Consider the following 27432-nt stretch of genomic DNA (forward strand, 5'->3'; position numbering starts at 1 on the left):
AGCACCTGAACACACCTTAACAAGCACCTCTTTGAGTCTGTGTGTGCCTTAAGATCAATAAGAAAAATCCTCAGCTGGCCCCCGTTCATGGAGGCATTGTGGAGCAGGGCTTTTTCAGCTGATGTCCCACTGCTAGAGCATTGGCTTCCTAAGCATTTTCACTAGACACTCGTATAGTCATTGCAAATCTCCTCAAAAGTGTTTTCTTCTCTCTTTTTTTAGAAAAGGCCATGAGAAAGTAGGCTTTTCATGTCTGAATTGGGAATTGTAAGGAAGCATTTTTATTGCCTTAAGCTGCAGGGTTTTGATTAGAGGGATGTTAAGAAGAGGTATCTAGATGGCAGTGCCTGACTGTGCTGGTTGAATGGTGCACTTCAGGAGATTTGAAAACCAAGCATTTCATCTCCTCAAGGCATCTTGCTGCACCTAAAAGCCATTTGCAGTCTGGTTTGTTTCTTTTCTGGGGAAACATAATTGAACTTCCTCTTTAGCTCACACCTGAGATGATTCCCTCTGCTGTGCCAAAGCAGGTGGTGGTAGTCTCCAGCTCTTCTAATAGTTTTCTCCTGCTCAGTCTGCTCTGTAGAGATGTTTCAAGCAAGTCTTGGCCATTTCTGTTTTTAAAAGAACAGAATTACAATTCCAGCTTATTTATTTTATTAAAGCTCGTTATCTTCTCTGTTATCTTTGATTTACTGGGGGTTGGGACTGGGGAGCACTACGCCTAGGCCTGCAACTGTTCAGAACTGAAACACATGTACAAGATGCCTTGATTCATGAATAATAGCTGCCAGTTACTGAAGCAGAAACAAATGGAAAAGAAGATGTAAAATTTGTTTTGAAGAAAAGTACTGTATTTTTCGCTCTATAGGACACAGTGGCCCATAGGACGTACCTAGCTTTTTTGGGGGGGAATAAAGAAAAAAAATTATCCCCCCCAGCCGCGGCTGCAGCGCGCCCACACTCCAGGCAGCAGGCTGCGGATGTCAGCCCGAAGCGCGGGGCGCTCTGCTTCAGCGCGCCCCATGCTCCGGGCAGCAGGGTGATATCCGCAGCCTAGGGAGCCCTGCGGGAACTCCCGCGGGCTCCCCAGGCTTGCAGATAGCTTCCTGAAGCCTGGAGAGCGAGAGGAGTCGGTGCGCACCGACCCCTCTCGCTCTCCAAGCTTCAGCGAAAGCCTGCATTCGCCCCATAGGACGCACACAGATTTCCCCTTCATTTTTGAAGGGGAAAAAGTGCGTCCTATAGGGCGAAAAATACGGTATATGATTGCTACATTCAGGACCAGCCAAGGCATTTTGTTGCCCAAGGAAAAGGACAAGATACCACCCCACCCTCTCCATGTACAGAAACCAACCATACTGATAGTTGACTCTTATTTCAGCTCCAGGGACGGTATAGCCAGATATGTTTGTGGGTGAAAAAAGCTCTGCCCCCCCCCCAGTATCAGATCCCCAGAGAGGGATGCCTCCTTCTCTCAACCGAACTGCATCTCTTGCCTGCTGATTCTAAGCTATGGTGCATCCCTAAAAATAAGTTAGGGCACTTCCAGACTGCTGATATCTGAGGGTGAGATTCAATTGCATTCAGGCCAGACAATTGAATTTGGCGTTCTGGCAAAACAACCCATCTTCCAAAATATTTGGACTTTTTGCAGAATGGAAAGTGAAGGGACAATGCACTATAAAGTATAAAATGATGATTGCTTGATGCAACACAAGTATAACTTTCCAACATACCAGAATGAATGCCCATTAGAGAGTGGGCACTGTATACCCTTCTTGCAAATTTTGTGCAAGCAAATCAGGATGAATGCTCAGAAAACAGGCTGTGTGTAAGAGAAGTGGCCTGCTATTTCTTTTGAAAAGAGTATTTACCAGAACAAACGCAAGAGCTGAAAAACCTCACACAGGCCGTGTTTGCACAAAACCCTAAGGCAAAGCATGGCTTAGTATGAACATACTCAGTGTGCAGGCTTCAGGGAAGGAGAGCACACCTTCAAGTCAGTGTAGCACGGCAGCTGAGCCAAGGTTGGGCTTAGCATGATATCTATTGTACAGAAGGAAAAGGGAGGAGGGGGGTTGTTTTCCTAGAGCACCTCCTCAGAAAGTGTTTCTTTTAAAAGTGAAACTTACCAGCCTGGTTTCAGATATTTGCTGTAACGTTTATTCTGCTCAGAAAAGAAAATGGGTTATACTTGCATTCACTTTGCATTGCTGGAATGAATAAAAAATATCTTTGCTCACAAATGGAAACCAGTTCCAAATATATTAGACTTCGTCTGGATGAAAGGTTCCTATACTCCTGATCTGATGGTATGCTATTAGGCTGAAAGCATGGGAAACAGAAATAACAGGCTGTCAATCCTTCCCTTTGTTTGGTGAGAAAACAAGCAGAATAATATAGCTTTCCAATGAACAGGTAACAAAAAGCTAGTGTAAGAGTGATTCACAAATGTGCAGCTAACTGATACAACTCTTCGCACTTTGGACTAATATCTGAAGGGGTCATTGCATCTCACACACCTTCCTAATGCACCATTTCCCCCTGTGGTCATTACAATGACACTCTGAAAAGCAGTTGTGTGAGTTGCTCTTGTGCCCTCTCTTGCCTAAGAATACATGAAACCTGTTCTTTTATTTCTGTGGAAAATTCTGCCTTCTCCCATGCATTGAAGGCATTTACTGGCAAAAGCAGATAGGCCTGTTTACAAAACCAATCCAAATTATTGTTGTGCATTGTGTTATCATCTGCAATTGACTTATTTACACATCATGTCCCCTATTCAAAAGCAGCACTTCTCTCTAAGCAGGCACTGAATCATCGTTGTGCATCACATGTGCAATTGGCTTATTTACACATCAGAATGCTCATTCACTCATTGTTTCTTTTGTGCATCTGTTAACAATATTCTCAGTGTTCAGGACCTTTGACCATAACTGCAAATGTATGAATTTCACTTTGGGATTAGAAAAATCATACATCATTTGTCTCTTCTCCCTAATATCTTAACCCACCTTGAATCACTCAAATCAGGAGCAATATACTCCTTGTTGCTTCTATTATTTTTCCAGCCAAGCAACTCTGATTCTGTTTAATACTCATGGTTTTAAATGTTACTGCTTTGTTGCTTTCAGCCCACATACTTTGTCAGAAAATGTCTTCATCTTCTCTTTTGCCTTTATCATTTAACAATTTTGGGATGTTCCAAAAAACTGAGAATCCACAAATGTTGAAATATCACAAGAATGCAGACATGGTAAGATACAATATGTATTGTGCTGTTCTCTAAAAGGAAGAAAGGAGGGAAGGAAGGAAGGAAGGAAGGAAGGAAGGAAGGAAGGAAGGAAGGAAGGAAGGAAGGAAGGAAGGAAGGAAGGAAGGACCTCCAGAATTTTCTGAACAAGATTTGCAAGAATTTCACTTGTGATTCTTGTGATAACTGGCTTTCTACTACAATTATAGTAGCTTGCACTGCCACTGTTGTGAGCTGAGGTATTTTAAGTGCGGAGGTATTTCATGGATCTACTAAATATCTACATATTGCCCTTGATATGTAGATACATGATGTATTTTAAAGCATCTGTTTAATTGGTGTATGTGTTTTGGGAGCAAAATAGTGGAATAAGAATGCATTCTAGTACCCCAGTGGAAATCCCTGGGTTTGCTTAGATGCACAAAGCTCTTGCCCATTTAGTTTAATGGAAAGGACAGGACCATGTGAACAACGGAAACAAACAGGACAGCCAATTTGGTAGGGCACATCACATCTCTAAAAGAACTGAGTGGATCCAGCTATAATAGAAAAAATTGAGGCATTTGCCATGCAAAAGAGCATTCTGGGCTATGTAGAATGTACCTTCACTTTTCATTTGTAAAAATACGATCAGTTGAAAAATCGTCTCCTCCCTAAAAGAGGGCATATGTTGCAGTGAGACCTGGAGACTGACCTCCTGTGTTGTGGGTGGGTTGGGTTGGATTGGTTAGCTACAACACCCAATTGGTATGTCCCTCCATGTTGGATTCAATCTGGCCAATGTGGCGCAGTCTAAACGGATTGAGGGACCTATATATACCCATGCACATGACCCAGAGCTGCCCCTTTCGGCTCATGCATTCGGAACACTTGCCCACCTCTCCCTACTTTTGGGGCATTTTGCGATTGACCTTGCTATGCCATCGTGTGTCGTCTGTCATTGGGACAAAAGCACGGCAGGAATTTCCCCCACTTGGCTGATAGGCTGTTGCCATTTGGGTTTCGCCTGCCACATAGCAAATCGTCACAACTTGTAAGGTTGCAGATAGGCTCTGGTTCAGGTGATAGGGATGGGAGAACACTCTCGCCATCCCTATGGGAAGGGTATTCCATTAAAGGAATCCAGGGACTCAACTGGTTTGGTTAACCCCTGAGAGGGGGTTGTGCCTGTGCCTCAGTCCAGGGGGACATTTGGGTGGTGAACAGAGTCTGTTCCCGGCTTTTCACCTTCCCAGGTGTTCACCCTTGGCTGACCTATGCTGGTGCCCTGGGTCAGCACTACCTGCAACGGTGCAGGGAGCTAGTCGAACCAGAGCCTATGCAACCACTCACTTTCTGTAATCAATAAAGTTGTGGCCTAAATTCGGCCAAAAACCAAAACTAAAATTTGAGTCATGTGTGAATTTATTTAGGGGGAGGTCTCTGGGTCTGAGCACGCAAAAAAGCTGTTCATCTTTTTTAAAGCAGTATGTTGACATAGCCTTGTCTGATAAAATACCAATCAGAAAGCCAGCAGAAATAGGAACTTGCTATTTATGGGCAGTGGCTTTAATTCATAAAATGGGTAGATAGAAAGTCTTTACTTTGAAGTAAATGTTTGTTTTTAGTGTCAGCTTGCCTTTCATAACACCACACACTCGCAGCAGGATAGCTTGGCATAATTCTGGAAGGAGTCTGCAGCGACTGACGTCTTCTCAGCCAGAAAAGAAATGAATGAGTTGCAACCTACACATCTAATTAAAAAGAAGAAGCCTAATAGACACAATTTGAAAAGCCACTTTTGAAAGCACAGAGCATGATTTCATCAGCTGCTATTCTGAAAGCCCCTTCTAGTCCAAAAAATAATCACAAGCACAAAAAAGCCACCTCTAGGCTTGCGTCTTCTTGGGCGTGGACATGCTTCCCCTCTCCCTTCTCTGCCTCTGGGGCTGCTGGTCTGACAGGGTCCTGAAACTATCTTCCATTTCCCCAAAGAGCTTTGTTCTGACCCCATTGGAGCCTGTTGAAGGTGTCCTGGCTAGTCAATGCCTTTTCATTAGATTTTGAGGTTTGAGCTTTTTTTCAAGTTTTAAGACCTCTCTGTCTTTAATTTTGTTGTGCAATGTGTGTTGCTGTGCATTTTGCTTTGTATTTATATTTTAACCATTTTTTTGTGTGTTGCTCACAGAACTTTGGTTATGGGGTGACAAAGGGAAAGTGTAAAAACACAAATGCTTATTTAAAGAAGCTGCAAAGCATGTTTAATCTATTTTAGTATTTTAATTCTTGTATGTTTTAAAGTAGGGTTGTAAACTGTTCTTGATTTTACTATTTTATCTTTTTTAAACTGCTCTGAGTAGTTGTTTTTTTACAATCAAGCAGTATATACATTTTATGAAATAAATTAATAAATAAACCTCTCTTGATGGGTGTAGATAACTGCCCATCAAAGCCTGTTAGCAGGCAATCAAGTTATGCAAAAGATGGTTATAGCTAAAGAAGAACATAAAAATGACTTTCTGGATCAGGCCAATGACCCATCTAGTCCAACATCCTGATCTCACTGTGGCCAACCAGATGCCTGGGGGAAACCAGGGAACAGAACAGGAGCACAAAGACACTTTCTCCTCTCCTGGGTTTCCAGCAGCTGGTATTCGGAAGCCTTGCTGCCTCCAGCTGTGGAGGGCAGAGCAGAGCCATCCTGGCTAATAGCCTCCTCTGTGAATGGATCTAATCCTCTTTTAAAGCCATCCATGTTGGTGGCCATCACGGCCTCCTGTGGGAGAGAGTTCCATAGTTGGACTGTCTCTTTACTTGACGCAACCTAATTGCACTTAGGTTGCAAATAGAAGGTACTGATGGCTCCTGAGTCTTCCAGGAGACCTGTAGATGGCTGCAGAATCTTATTTTCTAGTACAGGGGAGGGAAACATGTGGTCCTCCAGATGTTGTTTGTGTCCTGGCTCTCCTCATCAGTCACTACAGTTTATAAATGTTTTATTTATTTCAAGTTTTAAAGGTTTTATTTTTAAAAATAAGTACAGCATCCCGACACGAGTCTATGGGCTACAAATCCATAAGGCATAGCAGAGATCTACGATACATGTCTAGGTGTAAACTAGGTTGCTGTTCCAAGAATCAGCAAGTACCTGCACTCTCCTTTTGAAGATCAGGGTGGGCATGTGCTTGATGTCCCAAGCCTTGGCACTGGGCAAGCAAGTGGGCACTCTGCCATAGAGGCTGCATGTGAAGAGTGCGCTCACACTGGTGCTGTTGTCTCCATGTCTTGGAGACATGGCAGAATCATTGGGGCCAGACTTATCCCTAAGCACCTCTGCAAAAGGGGATAACTCAGAAGGGGAAGGTGCCTGAGAACTTCAGCAGCTCCTCACCCCTTCCTCCAGATCCAGGTCTTTCCCTCCTAAGCAGCTAGGGCTCTCCTGTGGGCCAGGCTCCTTCTGGGGTCCCAAAATCCAACCCCCCAGCCTGCTACCACCTCCCCCAGGGTTAAACTATTCCAAATCTCTGGTTGCTTCTCACTCCTCCTCCTCATCTAGCCAGCCTCTCCCAGACATCTCCAGAAGGCTCATACCAGAATGATACTAGTTTCCCTTGACTCCATCCACTATGGCTTATGGTAGGAATGATGGAAGCTACAAACCTGAGGCATCCAGAGGGCCAAAAGTTCTGCAACCCAGGTTGAATAGTTTAAAAAGCTGGTTTGCTTTCTCAGGTTCTACACAAAGTGCTGCCAAAGGAGATTTTCTACGTTGTTTGTAATACCAAGCGGATGCTTCCATGTGTGCAATCAACTTTCATCTGATCAGTTTCATAGTAAGGCTTCAAACCAGTCCCTGTGGCATACTTCCCCTTGTTATATGAAGTTTTGTATACCTTTTTTTGGTTGGAGAACTGCATCACAGATTTGGAGAAGTGTAAATTTTTAAGGATAACTGCATTTTGGGAAGTTCAAATTAGGTCAGCTTGCATTAAAAGAGAACTGAACCTACTGACCTCGTTATCCCTCGCCTTCAGTTTGGAGATTCATTGCATGGGGCATTGGCCTGCCAGGCTAGTAGTTCATGACCACGACACATTTCAGAAGCATTTCAAGTTTACTGTTTGGCCTTTGGGGCATGGAGTTAACCTAATGGTGGGTGGGAAGAGTTTCAGTGCCCAGCACACACGTGTGATGTCACACGGCAAAAGCAGGCCCAATGGGACCCACTGTGGCCTCCAGAAGGCCTGCCGGAGCCCTCCCTAACTGCAGATAGACTGGATGGAGCCTGTTGTAGCCACAAGATGGCCCGGCGGGCCTGTCGTGGTCTCAGGAAGGCTCCGCCTGCAGCGAAGGCAGAGGCTCCAGCTCAGTCACCACCATGGCACCAGCATGGGAATAGCAGGATTTTTGTTGGGGGGGCAGGCTTTTGTCAGTGGGGGCAGAACCTCATATTTGTATTTTTTATTGTTTTTGATTTATTTAGGGGGCAGGTGCCCCCTCCCCCCCCCTTGGCTACACCCATGGCCACCAGAGAGAGGTAAAGCAGTGGTGGGTGGGGGCTGGGCACCCACAATCAAAATTGCATGGGTGCCCAGGGGCCCCCAGAGATGGTGCCAGTAATTTCTGAGATTAGTTGCTCTCAAGCAAAATTCCTGCTCTAGTTCTTGAATCAGGTATACAAAAGCCGTCTCTAAGACATGATTCTCCATGTGAAGGCTAAGGAAGACGAGCAATTGCTGGAGGTTCTGAAGTGAGCATGATAGACATGATAGAGAGCCTTCCACTGTCCTTATTGTTTCAGACCTAGCTGCTCCTAACTGCTCCTAAAGTGCCAAAGCAGGACATGCCAGGGACACTCTGTGACATTATCTCATACAAATATATGTCCTAGGGGCCCAAGACAGTTGACACAATCATTTTGGGTGTATGTGCAGTGATGATGGAGCATATAGAAATTGCTTTTCAGTTCACTGTCCATCCCTTGCTTGGCATTTGTGGAGCCTGGTGGATTAGGAAGCATTTTAGCTCAGTTGTGGGTGGGATCTGTAATCTGCAGTCAGGAGCATCCACTCTTATAACCTATTGCAACTGGGTCAAGAGACAAGTTTCTATTTCTTGTGATACATGGCTTCTTCACAGATGTTCTCTCTCTTTTCCCTTTTAATGCTGTTTAACATTCTGGTATATATTCCCTGGCCTATTTGTTGGATTAAATATATAGCCTTAAGCAACAGAGAAAAAGCCGACACATTTCTCAGTGTAACCTTAAGATGTAATGTGCATTTATCCAAAATCGGTACCATTTTTCTTCTTTACCTGAGACATTTGTCATCAATCTTTTGAAGTGAGTCAAGTGGAAATCTAAGTTGTCATTCATGCATAATATTATATCCACAGCTTACTAGCAGCAAATGTTTCAAATCAGCTAACTGAAGCCTTGAGCATCTTGCTCTTACTAATGGAACTTTCCTCTTGTGCCATGTTTTGTCATGTTAGTGAGGAATAAACTTAAAAACCTACCTTCCAGTCCTAATGCCTTGGCTTAGGGAAATGGTACACTAAGTGATATAGTAGAAGGAACATGGGTTAGCCTATAGACCCAAAAGATTAAAGCCACATCCATGCGCAGGACTTCTGTCAGCACCTGCAAAGCAAGAGCACACCACCGAGGCCTCTCCCAGCCTGGCCATCTAAGCAGAACCAGCCAGCTGGATCAAGTCACCATTTTAATTCCCTACAATGTGGTGGAGCATTGTGGAAAATTGAAGTAGTGGCTTGGGTGGCTGCTAGTGTCTGTTGCTGCCTTCTGTTGCCGTCAGGTGAGCCTGCCAAGGCCCACCTGAGGGCACTTTGCCCAGGGCCCCCCCTAAAACTTGGATCTTGCTTAATCCATGTGCTTAATCCTTGGATAATCAGATTTACTTGTTTGTTTATCTGGTTCCTGCAGTACTTGTACACCCACTCGGATCTTCCACACATCGTGGTCCACAAAAGTAAGAATTTAAAAGCAGGAGAGCAGAAACAACTAACTCACTTTGTCTGGTTCAATCTATCTAGTTCAGCATGGTTATGGCCCAGGATTTAGATCCAGGAACTTGTGATCCATAAATGAATCCTGGGACCCTGAAGATCAGGAAGACCTTCTCTCCCTGGACATTTTCTTCAGGAATTAGTCCCCAGGTCAATCTCTCTGCTACTGAAGGTGAAGATGGATCATGGTGCCTCCAACCTCTGCTCCCAACAAGGTTTCCTTGCCCATATCCTCAGACACTAATCACTCCTCCCCAGAAACCTCCTCTGCTCTTGAGACCCTACCTTCACGACCACACCAGTCCCAGAGGTAGCACTGGACAACACACCCTCAGTGGAGCACACACCGCAGGAACAGAGCAAGCACCATTTGGCCAAGACCTCCACCTCCCAGGACTGGGCACCTGCCTCCCCTAGGGGTGAAACCAGGCTTTATTTCACCTGGATCAAAGATCCAGGTGCCTCAGTTTGGCACCCCCTATGCACATTTGCACGCACACACACACACACACACACACAGGCTGGGAGCCTCAATGGCACCCCTCTGGAGGCTTCACCTGGCAAAAAACCTGGGCACCCCCCCCCCAATAGCTACAGCTCTGTATCTCCAGCTGGACTATTCAGCTGGAATAGCAGTCCAGGGCTCTGGCTCCCTAACTAAGGCCCTGTTGGTTGACCTACTTGTATCTCTGGTTTCCACAGTTCTATAGCAGAGGTGCTGACTAGAGATCTCCACTGCCTGCTGCTTCCCACCTGTCTTCAGAATCCTGAAGTGCACGGAACCCCAGGGGCTTTCTAGCATCATCCACTTCTGCCTGTGGGCATCAAGCATAACCAGGAGAGCCATTCTATTTCTGGTTGGGCCCGGCCAGGTGCCTCTGGGAAGGACAGAAACAAAGCTGTTGTTTGTTTCCATTCTCTGCTAACTGGAAGTCTGAGGAGACAAGGCAGTGGGCAGTTGTGAAAGTGGCAGGCATGTTTCCAGTCCACATGCATAAACAGCTCCTTTGCATCCCACTTCTTTTTTTTTACATTTGGCAGCTATGGAGAGTAGCCAGGAATAAGACGTAAACAATGGAGTTGCAATTGTTGCTTCCAAAATTGGGTGTGCATAGAAGCTGAAATCACCCGACACCCTCTTGCTCCACAAAACCTCACATTTAGAGTGTATAAACAGGGACTACCCGTTTCTTTGCACAGTGCATATGAAACTGTACAATAATGTATCAGGTGCCCAGTGACAAAGCATTGAAAAGGTAATCCAAACAAGTACCAAATTGCTGTGGGAGACACAGATGATGAGGAGAGTTTCATATATAAATTCATATAGTCATAACTGTAGAGTTTCCCCTCCTCTTCCTCAATATGAGGTTGTGATATATCTCTGGGGAACTGTGGGATTCTGCCTGTGTGAAATCAAATTGCTGAACAGCAGGTATATCAGTTTATGAACACTGTAAGAGAGGATTTGGTTTTTATCCCATAATCTAGATGCCAATGCAACTTCTCATTGTGCTTGGACAATTGCCTCACCATCATTCAAACAAACATCCTTGCTGTGGCTTTTGTATTTTATATATTGTTGTGATTTGCCATGATTCTTGGAGGACCTCTATCATCTTCACCTTCTATTGTGTACAGAAATATCTGTTCTGCTTGTCTATCATTTACTCTTTCATCCCTCTGAGTTTGCAGAAACTAAGTAAAGTGATGTGCCACAAGACATCTGAAAGAAACAGATAGTATTTCTGCTTGGCAGGTTTAACTTCCAAGACAGCATGCATTTTGCCATCAATGCAGATAATTTTGATAGGTGCCCTTGTGGGTAAAAATGCTTCCCCTGATACTGCTAATATCAGACTGTGTTGTACTTTAAACATACTGCCTCTCTTTGAATGACATTAGACCCACTGTGAAGCAACAGGTACAAGCAGACTTAATGTGTGACACTTATATTCAGTTGCAGTTTCAGCACAAAAGGTCTTTTATCTTCATGAGTAAACAGTACTTTTTGGCTCCATAATAAAATGTGTTCTTCAGAAAAAGAAAGAGAAGAAAGAATACAGAGGGATAAACCCCCAGCTTTGATTAAGAACTACTTTATGGACACTTTTCTCCTTGTCAGCTAAAATAAAGGGTTTTGCAGCTGAAATCAGTGGTGCCAAAGTGAAGAGGAGACAGGGAAAATCAGACCCTGTGATGAAAGCATATTTGTTCTGAGAAATGTGTGTTATTCTAAGTGAGCCAGTATTATACATGAACCGTAACAAACATTATGATATCACTAGAGACAAAAATCTGCTTGGGTGGGATGTATTATTTATACTGCCAATGAAACTGCTGGAGTTAGTTGACTTGCACAGTTAGATATATTAGGTGTTCTGAAAATACTACTATTAATAAGCAGTTTGCTACACAAACTTACTATACAAGAGGGAATAAGTCTTTTATGCACCATGGCTTATTGGGAATGCATGGTGGATTAGCAGTTCTCTCTCTCTCTCTCTCTCTCTCTCTCTCTCTCTCTCTCTGTACTGGGTGACATAGAGACACTCTTGAAAATGGCTACCAAGTTCTTGAAAATGGTGCCCGAATTCTGCCCTGTCTCCCTGCCACATTTACAAACAGCTGTATTCTTTTTGGTCATCTTCATAGGATGTGCTTCCTTGCCTCTGCTCAACAACACTGGCTGCTGCCATCAAGAGCAGGGAAGTCCACCCCCATGGCTCCCAGAACATATGGCTCCCTCTTTACTGCTTCAACCTGAATTGCTTCTCTGAAGATTAAGTCAAGCACCACCTCATTCCCTTGTACAAAGCTTCTGGGCTCTTCCAATCAGCACAGTTTTTGTTCTGTAGAAATGATATCCCTACAACTAATGAGAATCTTTAGGATCAGATTGCCAGATATTGCTTAAGCACACGACCTGAAGACTTTCCTCTTCCCACATATAGCAACTGCAAGAGGTTTTCATCCAAGGCCCTTTTCAGCTACCTCAAGTGAAGTACAGCTGGTGGCTGTGAGCAGAAGAGAGTATTCAGTAGTGGCACAAATATAAGGGTGCCCATGAGCCATTGAGTCTATAACTAAAAAGCCATTATGATGCACCCAGGGAGCAACAGGTCGAACTGCATCCATGTGGCTCACGTGAGAACATGAAACTGTTTTGCTATTATTATTAAATTTATTTATACTTACCTTTTCCTCTGACGGGACACAGGTGGCGCTGTGGGTTAAAGCCTCAGCGCCTAGGACTTGCCGATCGAAAGGTCGGCGGTTCGAATCCCTGCTGCGGGGTGCGCTCCCGCTGCTCGGTCCCAGCGCCTGCCAACCTAGCAGTTCGAAAGCACCTCCGGGTGCAAGTAGATAAATAGGGACCGCTTACCAGCGGGAAGGTAAACGGCGTTTCCGTGTGCAGCTCTGGCTCGCCAGAGCAGCGATGTCACACTGGCCATGTGACCCGGAAGTGTCTCCGGACAGCGCTGGCCCCTGGCCTCTTGAGTGAGATGGGCGCACAACCCCAGAGTCTGTCAAGACTGGCCCGTACGGGCAGGGGTACCTTTACCTTTACCTTTCCTCTGACAGGGACTCAAGGCAGTTTACAGATAAAAATAATAAGAACAGCTAAAAACATGGGGGGCGGGCGGGAATCATTTAAAAACAATTAAATGAAAGAATTGATAGAATTAAAACTATATACAGTATAAATATAAACATATATTAAACCATACAAATAATTACAATTTTAAAAAAGCACGGCACCAGTCCTTTCAATAAAAGCAGTTGGTTCCCAAAAGCCTGTTGGAAAAAGAAAGTCTTCACCTGCCAGTGGAAGGAAAACAAGGAGGGAGCCAGTCTAGCTTCTTTAGGGAGCAAGTTTCAAAGCTGGGAGCAGCTCAGTCAGTCTTGCAGGTACCATTCCTCCCACCTCAAACACCACTGCCAGATTTATAGTGATTGACAATGCAACCCTGTTATCAGGGTACCTAGTGTTAGGGGTACAGTTACGTATGATTGAGGAATCCACACAGCAGTTTTTGAACTTTATGAATTTGCATGATATTGAATGATTCAAAAACGAGTATGTACATATTCCATTACAGTACATGGTTTGCATAAACAGTACCTATAATTAAAATTATTATATGTAATTTACTAGCCAGATGCATTGAGTGATTGTAATGGAATAAACGTTCATTTGAAACCTGTGAAAAACACTAGTGAAATGGGTGCGGGGGCCGGTATCTGCACAGAAATCTGACCATCCCTCAGTCGGACACATGTTAACTGAGAAATAAGTCCCGTTGAGTTCAGTGGGACTCACTCAAAGGTAAGTCTGTAGAGGACTGCAACCTTTACAGGTCCTCCTTATCACTTTCTGCTAATATTACCTTCATGGCAAAAAGAGCCTTAATATAAACTTGTTTTCACAGTAGTTGAACTTACTGCTCTTTCTCCATCTAAATTCTCCATCTATACAGCATTACACACCAAAATTATAAATGTTCTAGCACATTTAAATTGTGAATAGTAGCAATGGATGTATGGCAGCAGGCAGTGGAGTTGACAAGCCAGTATTTCATTAGTTGTCCAAATTCATCATACTATATGCATGAATAAATTTCACTTAAAACAGTAAAATTTCATGCACATTTTAAAAAACACCTTTAAGATGGCTTAGGGTAAACAGAGACTGCTAAATATCATTTTACATATGTCCTTATATCAGGAAGGGTACATTTTTCACAGTTGCTCTGAATTTTGCATCAAAACAAGATGGATATGGAGCCATCTGACGCTAAATCTTGTTCAGGTGTTTAGCATCTAATTTAATAGAACAGCATGTGATATTCCAGCAGAAAACTCATTAAGGAAATTTAAGATTCAGAGATTTGAGAATCCTTAGTGCCTGTCAGAAAGTGAGATGCATTCAAGGGGATATTTTGGTCAGGAAGCATTCCTTCCTGCCACCAGGGCGCTATTAATTTCACCATGAAATTGTCGCCTATCATTCTCAGCATGCATCGCATAAAGAAACTTCCCCTCTCTTACTGTTGGGGAGGAAATTTTGACTTAATCTGCAAGCAGTTCAAAGAATGAAGAGAATAAGAGAGCATCTAAAGGCCCAGTTTTAGGCTCCTGTCAGGTAGTCCAGCCCATCCCTGCCCTATGCTGTCAATACTCCAAATGCAAATGGTTTGGGTAAGGCAAGGACAAAGTTGGTGTGGGAAGGAAGGAAGCCATTCTCTTGGCCTTCTGCTTTGCAGATGTTGCAGCTGTATGGTAGAACCAGAGCCTTTACTCAGGCAAGATGTTGGAACCTGATTTTAAATCCCCAAAAATTGGTATTTACAAACTTCCCAAAATCAAAGGGCTTCCTTACAGGGAAAGATCGAAGAATGAGCTCCTTGAACATTCTGAATGATATAGGTCAGAAACTACCGCCCTATATCTCTACTTAACGTGGATTACAAAATTTTTGCAGACATTTTGGCAAAAAGATTGAAGAAAGTGTTGTTAGGGGAGATTCATAAGGACCAAACCGGCTTTCTCCCAGGGAGACATATGTCAGACAATGTGAGGAACATTATAGACATTTTGGAGCTGTTAGAAGTGGACATTAACAGGAAGGCCGTTTTAATTTTTGTGGATGCGGAGAAAGCCTTTGATAATATTTGTTGGAGCTTTATGAAGAAAAATCTCCAAGGGATGGGGGTAGGCCAAGGTTTTGAAAACGGTATAGGTGCAATATATTCCAAACAAAAAGCAAAGTTAATTGTAAATAATGTGGTAACGGAAGAAATACCTATAGAAAAAGGTACACGACAGGGATGCCCAATATCCCCTTTACTTTTTATATCAGTCCTGGAGGTTTTGTTAAACATGATCAGAAGGGACCAGTTGGTTAAAGGAGTTCAGGTCGGAGTCAGACATTACAAGTTAAGGGCATTTGCAGATGACCTAGTATTGACCTTGCAACAGCCAGACACTAGTACTAAAAGAGTATTAGAACTAATTGAGATATTTGGTCAAGTAGCAGGATTTAAATTGAACAAACAGAAAACGAAAGTGCTGGAAAAAAATCTAACAATGGATGAAAGAGAGAGATTTCAGAGTGAAACAGGTTTGATAATAACGAAAAAAGTGAAGTACCTGGGGGTAAACTTAACATCTAAAAATGTGAACTTATTTAAGGATAATTATGAAAAATGTTGGACAGAAGTAAAGAAAGATCTAGAAATATGGTCAAGGTTGAGACTCTCCTTGTTAGGCCGAATTGCTGTTATTAAGATGAATGTATTGCCTAGAATGTTATTTTTATTTCAGACGTTGCAGATTTTGGACAAGATGGACTGTTTCAAGAGGTGGCAGAAAGACATATCTAAATTTGTCTCGCAGGGCAAAAAGCCCAGAATAAAATTTAAGATTTTAACTGATGCAAAAGATAGAGGGGGCTTTGCCCTGCCAGACTTAAGACTCTACTATGAATCAGCAGCTTTTTGCTGGTTGAAACACTGGCTACTTCTTGAAAACACAGACATTTTGGACTTGGAAGGGTATGATAATAGCTTCGGTTGGCATGCATACTTATGGTACAACAAGGCAAAAGTCTATAAGGGTTTTAAAAACCATATTGTTAGGAAAGCATTATATAACGTTTGGATACGGTATAAAGATTTATTGGAAAGTAAAACTCCCAGGTGGTTGTCACCAATTCAAGCTAAGGAGGTGAAAAAACTTAATATGGACTCTAAATGGCCAAAATATTGTGAAATTTTAGAATATAACGGTGAAAAGGTTAAATTACAGAGTTATGAGAAATTAAAGTCCAAAGTACGAGATTGGTTGCATTACCATCAGATAAATGAGACATTTAAACAGGACAGGAAAATAGGATTTCAGAAGGAGAGGTCAAAGTTAGAAACAGAACTGTTAGAATCCAATACTAAGAACCTGTCAAGAATGTATAACTTGCTGTTGAAATGGAATACACAGGATGAAACGGTGAAATCAGCTATGATTAAATGGGCACAAGATATCGGTCATGACATTATGTTTGCGGACTGGGAACAGTTATGGACCACTGGTGTTAAATTTACGGCATGTAATGCCTTAAAAGAAAACATAATGAAAATGATATACAGGTGGTACATGACCCCAGTCAAGCTTGCAAAAATTTATCATTTGCCCAATAACAAATGTTGGAAATGTAATGAGACTGAAGGTACCTTCTACCACCTCTGGTGGACCTGCCCGAGGATTAAAGCCTTTTGGGAAATGATCTATAATGAAATTAAGAAAGTCCTTAAGTGGACTTTTCCTAAGAAACCTGAGGCTTTTCTCCTGGGCATGGTTGGCCAATTGGTGTTGAAGAAGGATAGGACGTTTTTTATGTACGCCACCACAGCAGCAAGAATTCTTCTGGCAAAGTATTGGAAGACGCAAGAACTACCTACTCTGGAAGAATGGCAGACAAAGGTGATTGACTTCATGGGACTGGCAGAGATGACCGGTAGAATCCGTGACCAGGGGAAAGAGACAGTGGAAGAGGATTGGAAGAAATTTAAAACATATCTTAAAAACTGTTGTAAAGTTGAGGAGTGTTAAGATGTCAAGGAATAAGAAATAGAGAATTACAGCTGTAACTAATAAGTTAAAGAAAATCTAATGAAAGAGAATCAAAAAGTTAATTGACTGGAGGAGTTGCTAAAGAAATGTAAAACAAGGATGCAGCGAAAGGGAGGTATGGGGAAGTCAGGGGAAAGAAGGTGCATGAAAATAAGAGTATGAAATTATACATGTTTAAGTGTTTGTATGTTTTTGTTTTGTGCTTTGTTTGTTTTTTATTATGTGTTTGAAAAATGAATAAAAAATTTATTTATTTATTTTAAAAAATGAACATTCTGAATGATATATTGCCAGGAGCAGTAAAGCCATATGACATTACTTCTGTAGATTATTTGCATACTGATGGTTGTTCAATGAGAGCAATGATCACATTTAGAGACCAGAACCTGGCCAAGTTTATTTACAGATCAAGATATATATTCTTAAAGGCCCAGATAAAAATTCTCAGATTTTTTGAAAACAAGGCACCACCGAATCCCCTTCTGGAAGCAAAGCATGCAAACCCTAGTAAGGAGAAACAACCTCCCAAAACCTGGCCTGGTCTCTATTGTTAAACCTAATAGAGCCATTTTCAGCCCCCTCAAACTATAGTTCCACGGCACAAAGCCACCCTGTATACAAAACAAAGAAATGGACAAGCCTTAGCTCCTCTCTTGCCCTGGACATACAAAAATCATTTGATATGCCTGCAGTTCCCTCTGACCCAATTCTGCCCGCTGACCAATACCGGAAATTAATTGACGCTTTCTCAACAACTTACATAACCACCACCTCGCCTACCCACCAACGCCTCTTCTCTGAATCACCTTGGTTTGACAAGGAATGTAAAGCCCTAAGAAGGCGAATTAGGAAAATGGTCAGAATCATCAAATTTTCCAACGACCCCCAAACCCGTGCAAAGCTTGTAGATATTAAAAGGACATACAGAAACATGATTCATTGCAAGAAACAGCAGCACATCCTTGAGGCTTGGTCCACTCTTCGTTCGGCTGTAGAGAGGCGCGACTCCCGCTCCTTCTGGCGCTTAGTTAGACCTTCGGCACCATTCAATTCAGCTACCCAGATTTCCGCTGACGAATGGATTGCCTATTATTCAACCAGTTTCGCTTCTCCAAATCATCTTACAGATCACCTTCAATCCCCGTCGGACCTCTGTTCCTGTTCTCTTAGTCCCACCTCCTCAGTAAACTTTACCTCAACTCGCATCTTCAACATCATAATGTCCATGCGAAGGAATAAGGCCCCCGGCCCAGACATGGTCCCGTTGGACCTTTTCCTGACTGATCCTCTTTGGTGGAGCGAACAGCTGACTCCTGTATTCACCGCTATCTCCTCCACCCTAGACATCCCTGACTCCTGGAGAGAAGCTACAATAGTTCCGATCTTCAAAGGCGGCCAGCCAAACATCCCTAGGAACTATCGCCCCATCAGTTTATTATCTATTCCGGGGAAAATATTTGCCGTTGTTTTACTGGAAGAACTTCTTTCATGGGTCCATGAGAGGAACATTCTACCGCTAGAACAGATTGGCTTCCGAAAGTCAGCATCAACCATGGACCACTGTCTAACTCTCTATCACCTTGCCAGTAAATACACTGCACCAAGGCAAGGCCACCTATTTGCCGCTTTCATGGACCTGGAGGCCGCCTTTGATTCCATTCCTAGGCAGAGATTATGGTCCAAACTTGCCCATCTGGGAATTGATCCGCACCTCCTCTCCCTAATTATTTCCCTTTATTCAAATACCACAGCTCGTGTTCAAAGTGGTCCCAACGGCTCCCTTACCACTCCATTCCCAACGGCCAAGGGCGTCCGGCAAGGTTGTCTCTTGGCCCCTTTACTGTTTAATCTCTATCTTCATGATGCAATTTCCCCTTTGAAGCTAGCAACTAAGTATCCTCCTCACTTAGCGGGCCACCCCGTTGCTTCCCTTTTCTATGCAGATGATGCCGTCATCTTATCCAGAACAGCTGCGGACCTAGCAAATGCAGTTAATGCATTTATCGCCTATTGTAAGGCAGAAGCTCTTAATATTAATTATAAAAAATCGAAAGTCCTCCACTTCACTCGTTCCCGCAAACTCAAGCTGGAGCCGCTTAAGATCACAGGTGGCTACTTAGAAAAGGTAAAAGCTTTTAAATATCTGGGCTTAATATTCACCAGAAGGGCGGCAAACACCTTCCAGCAGCAATTCAAATATTTAATGCCAAAGTTGTCCCTAAATTATTATATGGCTGCGAAGTATGGACTACAGCAATATCAGGTAACTTGGATCGCCCACTTCATATGTTTCTGAGATCTCTTTCCGGCGTCCCGAGATGTGTCTCAGGTGCAGTCCTACGACTTGAGTTCGCCCAGCCCTCAATTGTAAAACGAGCATGGATTCGAGCCATTTCCTATAGCTCCCACTTATTAGCATCGGATGCTCGAATTAGAGGTGGTTTTTCCAATCTGTTCTTAACTTAGAGTGTATTAGCCCGGCGGCCCTACCTTCAATTAAAAAGAAGCTACAGCAACTTGACTTCTCTAACACAGCTTCCCATGCAAGAGGACCGTGTTCAGGCCTAGCCCTAGCTATTCCACCCCCTGAAGGGATCCCTCTATACTGCCTCACAATTTCTTCGGAGGCTAAGCGAAGGGCCTTTACCTGTGCCCGTCTCAACTGTTTTCCTACAGCAGTTCTGTCGGGTCGTTATTCTAGAGTTTCCATCGCAAATAGAACATGCACCTGTAATGACACGGCTCTGGAGACTATGGAACATGTAATGCTCTTCTGTCCCAACTGGACAGATGAAAGATCTCGGTTTCTAACTCCTCTCGTGAACAAGCTTCATCTCCCAATCCAGCCTTGGATAGTGTCCCTTCTTTTGCAGGATTCTGATTGTTGGATTACCGAGATGACAGCTAACTTCCTGCTTAGCGTGATGAAGAGGAAAGCGGCACCAACTTCTTCTTTAACACCACAGCTGCAGTCGATACGCCGCACAATCGAACGAAGTTCCAAGTAGCCTTATTGTACAAGGACAAGGAGCTAGGACAAATCTGAGGAGATGAAGGACCCCTTAACGATCCTCCTCCAGCCTCAGCAGTTTTTTGTCTTTTTGTTTTTGTACTATCTGTCACTCGATGTTTTAAATCCCCTGTCACTTTTGTTATCCCCATTTTTTTAAAAAAAAGTATTCGCCCAGGACGATATCTACTTTTACCTCCCCACCCCCATTTTATGTTGTTATTTCTATGTATATCATGCTATGGCCACATGGCTAATGCAATAAAATCTATTCATCTCAACCAGAGCGCAGGGAAGCAGCTGCCACACTGCAATTTGTTGTTGTTTAGTCATTTAGTCATGTCCGACTCTTCGTGACCCCATGGACCAGAGCACGCCAGGCACTCCTGTCTTCCACTGCCTCCCGCAGTTTGGTCAGACTCATGTTTGTAGCTTCGGGAACACTGTCCAACCATCTCGTCCTCTGTTGTCCCCTTCTTCTTGTGCCCTCAATCTTTCCTAGCATCAAGGTCTTTTCCAGGGAGTCTTCTCCTCTCATGAGGAGTATTGGAGCCTGAGCTTCAGGATCTGTCCTTCCAGTGAGCACTCAGGGCTGATTTCCTTCAGAATGGAGAGGTTGGATCTTCTTGCAGTCCATGGGACTCTCAAGAGTCTCCTCCAGCACCATAATTCAAAAGCATCAATTCTTCGGCGATCAGCCTTCTTTAAGGTCCAGCTCTCATTTCCATGCATCACTACTGGGAAAACCATGGCTTTAACTATACGGACCTTTGTTGGCAAGGTGATGTCTCTGCTTTTTAAGATGCTGTCTAGGTTTGCCATTGCCTTTCTCCCAAGGAGCAGGCGTCTTTTAATTTCGTGACTGCTGTCACCATCTGCAGTGATCATGGAGCCCAAGAAAGTAAAATCTCTCACTGCCTCCATTTCTTCCCCTTCTATTTGCCAGGAGGTGATGGGACCAGTGGCCATGATCTTCATTTTTTTGATGTTGAGCTTGTTGCCACACTGCAATAGCAACACGCAAATCAGGCTAGAGAGAGATTGTCACATAGGACCATAGTCACTTCTGGTTATGTGCATTCATGTACATTTAGAAACCATTACTCGAATGTACATTTCACAGAAAGCAACCAATCAATTGCTCAACCAAATCACCTGAAATACATTTTTTTAAATTAATTTGCCTCAGATCACCCAAATCAGTTGAATTAATTTAGCCATTACTCTGCTCCAATTAGTGGCATAGGAAGGGGGGTGCACTGCGTGTGGGTTGCCCCAGGTGTCATCACTGAGGGGGTGACAATATCGCAAAAATATGTTTTTTTAAAAAATTAAAACACATTTTTTGGGCTCATGACACTTTTTTGAAAAAATAATATTATTTAAAACAAGTTTAATAACTTTGTCTGACATTTAATTAACTTCAACAAGTCAACATAATACGTATTGAAATCTTTTAGTTCAGTCAACAAACAGAATGAAACGCAGCTGAACTCGACTCTGTGTAGTGGAGAGCATATGGATAAAGAAGGGAGGGTGTTTCTTTCTGCCGATTCGCCGAAGTCTGTCTCTGCAGTTTGTACTCAAGTGAGACGTAAACAACCGGTGACTCATAATCATTCAACCTGCAACCAATCCTATCTGCATCATTCTTGAGTTAGTTGTGAATTATTACTGAAGCTTATAAGTGTTGAATTTTTTTTTTGTTACATTTTTTAGTTCATTGATTCATTGTGATCATCCTCTTCTCTATGATATTGAGTTTGGTAAGTAACGTAAACATTACTTTTGACTGTATGCTATTTGACTGTATGCTATTTGTTTGTATTTGGGTGAGCAATTGATTGGCTTGCTTTCTGGAAATGTAAATTCTAGTAATTCTGCATCACTTCTCCTAAAGCAGTGGAGACGGGCAGGGCCTTCCATCAGGCCACACCAAACCACCTGCTCCTCCAGAGGCAGGCCACGCTGGCCTCCACCATCTCCAGAGAAGCTGTGCCGCGTCTCCTGATGTGTTGCAGACAGGGCATGCCTCCTTCTGTTTGTGGACTCACGTCACAGTAGAACCAAAAACACCTGTCTCTTGGTCCCTCGCTCTGACGTGACCAGTGCAGGGGAGCAAATTCAGGATATTCAAGATTGGGAACAGAAGCCGGGGCAGCTTCTCCCAATTCGTAATGTCCTGAAAAAAATTGGAACACTTGAGGTGTCTTAGTGCCTCAGTCTTTTTTTTAAAAAAAATAATTTTTATTGAATGATTTTATGTTACAAAAAAAAATACAACCATACTACCACTAAATATAATTAAGAAATAAAAATTACATCAATATCAGTCTTATCTGGATTGCCTTTCGGTTTCTTGGCTCTCATGCAGTCCATTACTGACACAAGACACTGGTCCAGCACATCCATTGCGTCACCTGCAGATATAGAGGAGAATATATGCTGTGTCATCAGCATATTGCTCCAGAAGGATGCCATGGTCGAGTGTGTCAAAAGAGGGCAAGGAGAATTAACAAGGACATATTTCCTCTGTCCCTCTCCCAACGGAGGTCATCGTACAGGGCAACCAATGCAGTTTCTGTGCTAAAATTGAGCCTAAACCCCAATTGAAATGAATCTAGAAATTCAGTTTCCTCCAAGAGTGCTTGGATCCAGTTTGCCAGCTCCCGCTCAAGAAGTTTACTGCATTTGATGAGCAGAAAATATGTCTGGTTTGAAAAACATGTTAAAAAATCAGATATTTGGGAATCTGGCTGAAAGTATAAAATCTCAACCTATTTGAAAATAATTATATTAAATTGTGGAAGGAGGTTAAGAAAGAGTTGGAGATATGGGAGAGAATGAAGCTTTCCCTGCTAGATAGAATTTCAGTCATTAAAATGAATTTATTGCCTAGGATGCTGTTTTTATTCCAATCAATCTCAATTCAAGCTGCTTCAAAGAATGGGAAAAAAAAACATTTCTAAATTTATCTGGAGGAGGGAAAGCCAAGAATTAAGCATAAAATTATTATAGATATAAAAGAAAGAGAAGGCTTTGGTCTGCCAGACTTGCAAATGTATTATGAGGCAGCTTATTTGTGTTGGTTAAAAAATGGGTTGCATTGGACAATGCAGACATCCTGTATTTAAATGGTCATGATTTAAAATTTGGCTGGCATGCATGTCTTTGGTATGGGAAGGTGAAAATCTGTAAGAGTTTTATGAATCACATTCATAGGAAGAATCTGTATAGAGTTTGGGAGAAATATAAAAATCTGGAAAGAAAAACACCTTTGTGGCTATCTCCTATTGAAGTAATTACAATTGAGAGTTAATATGGATAGACAATGGGTGACCTACAGGGAACTGTTGGATTTCACTGGGGGGGGGGGACTGAATGGAAAATGTAAGGAGCCAAGATACGGATTGGTTGCAATATCATCAGTTACATAATATGTTTAAATTAGATAGAAAGATTTTTTTTTGGACAAAAGCTCACAATTCAGAAAAGAACTCTTGCAAAACTAAGATAAACTTTTGTCTAAAATGTATAGAATGGGAAACAAAAGACAAGCTAGTTAAAGCTTTAATGACACACTGGGCAATAGATGTAGGGCAGAATATAAATCTTAATCTCTGGGAGAAACTTTGGAAAAGCGACTTGTAATTTATAGCATGCTATTCTTTGAAAGAGAAGTACCGTATTTTTCACTCTATAGGACGCACTTTTTCCCCTCCAAAAATTAAGGGGAAATGTGTGTGCAACCTATAGGGCGAATGCAGGCTGCACCGCTAAGCCCAAAGGCACAACAGGGAGACGGAGCGCTGCGGAGCGCTCCGTCTCGCAGTTCTAGCTTGGGGATGGCTGCGCGCAAAGCCTCTCCAGGGCAGCGGGGTGCCTTCACCCCGCTGTCCTGCAGAGGCTAGCAAGACTGTTCCCAAGCCAGAACAGTGAGACGGAGGGCTCCATCTCGCTCTTCTAGCTTGGGGACGGCTGCTCACAAAGCCTCTGTAGGGCAGCGGGGTGCTGCGCTCCAAAGGCTTCAGGGATCTTTGAGGCTGGCGGTGGGGGAAAGCAGTGCTTCCCCCCACCGCCAGCCCCACAAGCTCGGGTAAATGCACCTTGTTTTAGAGGGGGAGAACAAGGGGAAAAAAATCCCTGTTCTCCCCCTTCTATGGTCTGGTGCGTTCTATAGAGCGAAAAATACGGTATCCAAAAATGATTCAGATAAGTGTTGGAAGCGTAAAGATGTGGAGGGAACTTTCTTTCACATGTGGTGGACATGCCAAAAGGTAAAAGGCTATTGGGAAATTATGTATAATAAACTAAAAAAAGTTTGAAATTACTTCCCCCTCCCCCCCCCAAAAAAACCCCAGAGTCCTTTCTGCTGGGGATAACCCAGACTAAAATCCCCAGGTGTCAGAAAAGGTTATTCATGTATACAACAACTGTGGCCTGTTTTGTTAGCCCCAAAATGGAAAGTGAGCAAGGTCCCAACTAAAGAAGATTGGCAACTTAATTTGACAGAATATGCACAACTTGCAGATTTAAAATATAGAATAAGAGAGCAAGAAGAACATGCGTTTAAAGAAGATTGGGAAATGTTTATTGAGTATATGGAAAATAACAGTGTACAGCTGAAAACACTGGCAGCATTAAGATAAATTCAACAGAGTAAATAATTGTTGATGGATGTAATAATGAAAAATTGATTTGAATGCTAATTGTAAAATATGCAGGGATGTAAAATATGTAAAATGAACCATGGAAAAAGAAGAAGGGAAGCCATTGGGTATTTTAAAGTTTGTAAAATGTTTATTTGAAATTGTAAAACAGAAAATTTAATAACAATTATTATAAAAAAGAAGTTTGCTGCATTTATTTATTGCTTATTTGTAAATAAGAACTTAAGAACCCCACCCCCCACACTGGATCAGACAAAAAACTTGCCAATGTTTAAATGATATTAGGGTTGCCCTGCACCCTCTTTTCCCCAGACAGGTCCTCTTTTGGGGGGGGATTTCAATCTGGGTGACTTTTTAAATTTGCCAAAATGTCCTGTTTTTTGCAAACAGAGCCAGGAAGTGTGTGTGCAAGTATCACTCTTTACCTTTCCTATCTCTATGGTGGATGCTGGGATTGAACTCATTATCAAATGGCGCCGTGGAAGGCGAGGGGCTCCAGGTCCTCTTTTTTGCTCCAAAATGGCAACCCTAGATGATATATAGTTGGAAAGATGCTTACACAGCCTGCTATTGTTTACCCCTTTCCTACAGTACAGTATTTCTTTTAACTTTTCATAATGAACAGCAGCTACTTCTCTTCACCATTGCCTGTACTCAGTTTGGCTGTCTTTGCAGTTTGCTGCTGGATTCTCTTTAATTCAGTTGTACCCCCTCAGCAAGGACTAATTGTCCAATTAAAAGCTACATCTTAATAGAAATCACCAGGCACCAGCATTTCAAATCACAACATCTTAAACTGCTAATTGTGGTAATTACTATCATTGGAAACATTGCTTGGTTCTTGTATCTGAGGAGCCTGGTCCTCTACGTCCTCATGTCAATAGCAGCATTCTCAACGTGCGGCAAAAGCAGGAGACCTAATGTACATTAAAAAAACAGCCTGCGTCAGGATGTGTAGCCAGATCTTATGCACATTTACACAGAAGTAAGTTGCACTGGATCTGGCAAGACTTCCTGTATGAGCCCACAGGACAATTGCAGCCAGCAGGTCGGATGCTGCTCCACTTGCCTTCGTTAATGGAAGTGCCAATGTCGCCAGCAAGAAGCAGGACTTTTACAGTTGTGGGCCTCGGGCTCTAGAATACCGTCCCGGGTGATCTGTGGCCCAGCTCCAGTCTGGCCTTCCTTTAGAGTGGCTGCAATACAAGTGTGGGTTCTTATTTGATTTGATTTGATTTATTATATTTCTATGCTGCTTTTCATTCAAATGAATTGCAAAGTGGCTTGCAAGCAGCAAATAACAGTTACATAATAGAACATTATAAATATTAAATCATGTAGAATAATTAACAAATCACCAGTAAAACAATTACAATCTATAAAGCACTATTAGTAACACAACTAAAAAAATAAGCTAAACAGCACAATTACAACCAGAATCATATTACAGGCATTCATGATCTATAAAACAATACTAACTTTAACAACAACCAAAAAATAAACCAAGCAAAGTTGAATTCATACACACATGGAAAATTTAATAAATACTAGCCCAGCCTGACCAGCCAATGTAGCCCTTAGCAGGCAAAACTCCCCACCACCACCACCACGCTGGCCAGGCAGCCATTCAGTGAGGGGGCCAGGGATGCCGTGGTGAGGCCAGGTCAGCAGGGCGGGACAGGGATCCCTGTGGGGGGGTGTGCTTGGCTCACAAAAATCATGCACCTGGCGCTCTGGCTCCTCTGCTCCTACATGCTACGTCCCTGCATTGAAATATACAGACACACTTCCTTAGGCTGGAGGTGGGGCAGGACAGGAGAAACCAAGCCCCCCATGATGACAGACAAAGTATCTCTCCCCTCACTGTTCTTCCTCTGGAATTAGCTGCCTTATGAAGAGCAAGCTTACTTTCCCTCAGTTGTATTCACTGCTTACTGTATTGGTGGATTTACATTTTTGAGCACAGCTCTGCACAAGATTAGCCATACAGTACTGCTTTTTCCCTTCTACAGACTGTCTCTCTTCATCACAAAACGACTGGAAGCAATTAGTGCTACTCACCTGCCTCAGCTCCAGTGTTTCCTTTACAGCTTAAGTGTTTTCCAAATATGTAAACAGTTATGACTTCTGCAGTGATTTAATTACAGGAACTGAGAGTGATAGCCATCATATGTTACCTGCGAAGATTTGATGGTGTGATATCTCTGCTGTGGGGAAAGAAAGGCAGAAGTCATCCATCACACTGGCTGTCCCTATCGCCACCTTCCCTGCTTGGTGAATATTTTAAAGGGAGTGCAGTTAAATGGCCTTTGAAAAGAGTTACAACTCCGCATTCTTCCTAGTTTTGTACTGAACTGTTATCATCATAGCTAAGTGAATTTTGAATAAGGAGGCAAAATAACTCAGGGACAGACTTTTAAGGAAGTCGTTTTTAAGCTTTCCTCCTTTGGAGAGTCTTTCCAAATCAAGACCAGTCTGCCAAGGATGATAAACACATAAACTCTGCAGGCATAAACTCCTGTGTTTCAGAGGCTTTGGGGGGTGTGGTGGGAGGGTGCTGGACACCCTTAGGATGCTCATTATCACCAGGCACAAAGGGAGAGGGAATATTGACTGCAGACAGCAACATGTCCTTCTGAGAAGCTTGTCTGCCATTACTTGTATTTTGATTGCTAAACCCCCAAGAAGCCTCCAAGAAGCTCCAAGTCTCTTCCAGCTTCCTTTTGTAGGGAGGCTGGGCTCAAAATATATGTTTAACGTGCATAAAATGTTTGTGGAGGTTTACATTTGCAGAATATCTGTTTTGCAGAGATCTGTAGGAAGCATGGAAGGTGCTTGTGCAGCTAAAGCTGCAAAAA

At 42.8% G+C, this 27432-nt stretch overlaps 1 long non-coding RNA gene across 1 annotated transcript; it reads right to left on the bottom strand.

Annotated features, from left to right (window-relative positions):
• Positions 1 to 429: 429 nt before the first annotated feature.
• Positions 430 to 27063, bottom strand: LOC309380975. The gene is made up of 3 exons (XR_014173247.1): positions 26752 to 27063; positions 22227 to 22324; positions 430 to 614 (listed from the first exon to the last, which is right to left on the bottom strand). It is a non-coding gene; the product is annotated as an uncharacterized lncRNA (long non-coding RNA).
• Positions 27064 to 27432: the final 369 nt, after the last annotated feature.

This window comes from Podarcis melisellensis, assembly GCF_964234715.1.
Source record: "Podarcis melisellensis genome assembly, chromosome: 12".
Classification (NCBI taxonomy): Eukaryota; Metazoa; Chordata; class Lepidosauria; order Squamata; family Lacertidae; genus Podarcis; species Podarcis melisellensis.